The sequence below is a fragment of the Bos indicus genome, chromosome 7 (genome assembly GCF_029378745.1).
Source record: "Bos indicus isolate NIAB-ARS_2022 breed Sahiwal x Tharparkar chromosome 7, NIAB-ARS_B.indTharparkar_mat_pri_1.0, whole genome shotgun sequence".
Classification (NCBI taxonomy): Eukaryota; Metazoa; Chordata; class Mammalia; order Artiodactyla; family Bovidae; genus Bos; species Bos indicus.
This window is the reverse complement of record NC_091766.1, coordinates 9280188-9283840: the sequence shown is the minus strand read 5'-3', so window position 1 is coordinate 9283840 and position 3653 is coordinate 9280188. Positions and strand designations below refer to the sequence as shown.

Sequence of the window (3653 nt, the reverse complement as noted above, 5' to 3'; positions counted from 1 at the left end):
ACATATCTCACTAATGATTTACTAATAACCAGACCTCATGATCATTTGTTAATTATTCTCTGACTGTGTGAAGCAAAAAATATACAAAAGGAAAAACACTTTATATATTAGAGCAGAAAACTTAAATTTAATTTCTTAAATGTAAATAGAAGTTGAAGTCAAAGAAAATAAAATATCAGGAAATAATAGAAAAAATATAGTTTACACCTACAATTTGATCAAAGAATAGAGATTTCTGGCTCTGATTTTCTGAGCCCTGCAATCATGTTCACTTCTTCAACCACAGGAAAGTTGGCACTTTTAGAGATGCCACCTCAATGAATCTTCTTAGAGCCCTCTTTATGTCTTTATTCCACAGACTGTAGATGAAGAGGTTCAGCATGGGTGTGACCATTGTGTACATCACGGAGGCCATTGTATTTAACTGTGAACTGTGGGTAGAAGGTACACTGATAGGACTGTACAGTAAAATAAGGTAGCAATCAAGAGGTGAGATGCACAGGTGGAAAATGCTTTATACTTTCCCTGAGTTGATGAAGTTTGTAGTATGGAGGAAAGTATCATAGAGTTTGAATAAATGATTCCAGTGAATGGACTGCCACCCAGGATTGCGGCGGCAAAATATATTACTGTGTCACTAAGAAAGATGTCAGAAGAGACATATTGGACAACCTGATTGTGTTCACAGAAAAAGTGAGGGATTTCCAAGTCTGTGCAGAAGGACAACTGAAGCGTCATTAAGCTTTGTAACAGGGAATTCAGGGCACCCAAGATCCAGGACGTTAGCACCAGCAGTCCACAGATCCTGGTGTTCACAATGACTATGTCGCATATGGCCAGGTAGGCGGCATAGACCATCACATTCAGGAGAAAGTTAACCAGCCCTGCGAAAAGCAGGTAAAAAACTTATCTGGCTGATTTAGCCTTCATACGTTATACTTTTGTTCTGTGTCTGGATGTTCCACAGCATCTTTTGGATGGTGGTCGAGATGAAACACACATCTGCAAAGGACAGGTTGGAGAGGAAGAAGTATATAGGGGTGTGGAGGTGGGGATCTGAACTGATAGCCAGGATGATGAGCAAATTTCCAAAGACAGTGATCAGGTACATGGAGATTAAAAGCTCAAATATGAGGGACTGCAGTTCTGGTTCCTCTGAAAATCCAAGAAGAAGAAATTTTGAAATTTGTGCATCATTTTCTAACTCCATGTGCTGAAGGACAATATCTAGAAATAAAAAATAATAGATTTAACAAAACTGGGCCTTACTGACATAGTTGAAATTCTACAATTTGTATTTTGCAGTCATGAGATCAATACCTACAATTTTTGTATGAAACTTGTTCCCTTCAGTCATCCTCTGACTGTAAATTCCTGTTCATCTCTGTCTTTCCCCCAAGAGATTATGCATTGTAAACTTTGAATGAGAAATTCTGACAAAACATTGAAGGTGTATATTGAGGACTCACCATCTCCTAAGCAAGAAGTAGAGTGTGCTGAGAGACAAAAGTCCTCACAGTTTAATGATGGAGAAAGAATATAAAGAATAGAAGTCTTATAACATGTCAAATACTGATAAATAAGAAGAACAGAGAAGATATATAGGAAGTGGTGGATGAGGTGATATTCTTTCCTGGATATATAGCTAGGTTGTCAAACAATGTAACATTTGAACAGAGACCACAAGGAAGAGAGGTTGGGATGTCAAAGTTATCTCAGTAAATGTTGACCTGGCAGGAAGAAAGGGTAGTGCAAAGACCTTGAAGAAGGCAATTGTTTCTAATACTAAAAGCTCAAGTGGAAGTTTGAGTGTCAAGGGGAATGAGCAAGAGGGAGAGTGATGAGAGGTTGGACAAACAATGCTAAGGAATGACGACACAGGGAGTCCCTCATTCACGTGCTGTTCTTACACTTTATTAATTTTTTTCAAGTTTAATAAGGAATTCAGATTTTATTATTATTTTTTAAAATTTTATTTTATTTAACTTTACATATTGTGTTGGTTTTGCCAAATATCAAAATGAATCTGCCACAGGTATACATGTGTTCCCCATCCTGAAGCCTCCTCCCTCCCCATACCATCCCTCTGGGTCTTCCCAGTGCACCAACCCCAAGCATCCAGTATCGTGCATCGAACCTGGACTGGTGACTCGTTTCATATATGATATTATACATGTTTCAATGTCATTCTCCCAAATCATCATACCATCTCCCTCTCCCATAGAGTCCAAAAGACTGTTCTATACATCAGTGTCTCTTTTGCTGTCTCGTATACAGGGTTATTGTTACCGTCTTTCTAAATTCCATATATATGCGTTAGTATACTGTATTGGTGTTTTTCTTTCTGGCTTACATTATTCTGTATAATAGGCTCCAGTTTCATCCACCTCATTAGAACTGATTCAAATGTATTCTTTTTAATGGCTGAGTAATACTGCATTGTGTATATGTACCACTGCTTTCTTATCCATTCATCTGCTGATGGACATCTAGGTTGCTTCCATGTCCTGGCTATTATAAACAGTACTGCGATGAACATTGGGGTACACGTGTCTCTTTCAATTCTGGTTTCCTCAGTGTGTATGCCCAGCAGTGGGATTGCTGGATCATAAGGCAGTTCTATTTCCAGTTTTATAAGGAATCTCCACACTGTTCTCCATAGTGGCTGTACTAGTTTGCATTCCCACCAACAGTGTAAGAGGGTTTCCTTTTCTCCACACCCTCTCCAGCATTTATTGCTTGTAGACTTTTGGATCACAGCCCTTCTGACTGGCATGAAGTGGTACCTCATAGTGGTTTTGATTTGCATTTCTCTGATAATGAGTGATGTTGAGCATCTTTTCATGTATTTGTTAGCCATCTGTATGTCTTCTTTGGAGAAATATCTATTTAGTTCTTTGGCCCATTTTTTTTTATTGGGTCATTTATTTTTCTGGAATTGAGCTGTAGGAGTTGCTTTATTCCCAAGAATTCTGTACATGGGAATGGATCCACTTTTAATTTTAATACTATGCTAACATTCAGGTGTCTGTATTACAAGGGGAATAATTTGGTTATATGAGCTCAGGTCCTTCTGTTCTAGGACTCTTATGCCTCGCAATACACACACACACACACACACACACACCATCATTTCACCTCCAGATGCAAAACTAGGATGGAAATAATACAAAGCATGCTCTCAAAAGCAGATTCTCTACACCCCAAATTAGAGGAAAGTGAAAGTGTTAGTTGCTTGCTGTGCTGTGCTGTGTTATGCTTAGTCGTTCAGTCATATCTAGCTCTTTGTGACCCCACGGATGTAGCCCACCAGGCTCCTCTGTCCATGGATTTTTCCAGGCAAGAATACAGGAGTGGGTAGCCATTCCCTTCTCCAGGGAATCTTCCTAGGGATCGAAACCAGGTCCCCTGCATTAATATTTTTAAAAGCAAAGCTCGGAGTTGCTTGTATATTTTTGAGATTAGTTGTTTGTCAGTTGCTTCATTTGCTATTATTTTATCCCATTCTGAAGGCTGTCTTTTCACCTTGCTTATAGTTTCCTTTGTTGTGCAGAAGCTTTTAAGTTTAATTAGATCCCATTTGTTTATTTTTGCTTTTATTTCCAATATTCTGGGAGGTGGGTCATAGCGGATCCTGCTGTGATGTATGTCGG

At 38.8% G+C, this 3653-nt stretch overlaps 1 pseudogene; it reads right to left on the bottom strand.

Moving 5' to 3' along the window:
- Window positions 1-268: 268 nt before the first annotated feature.
- LOC139183959 (olfactory receptor 7A10-like) lies at window positions 269-1210 on the bottom strand (annotated as a pseudogene).
- Between the last annotated feature and the right edge of the window lie 2443 nt (window positions 1211-3653).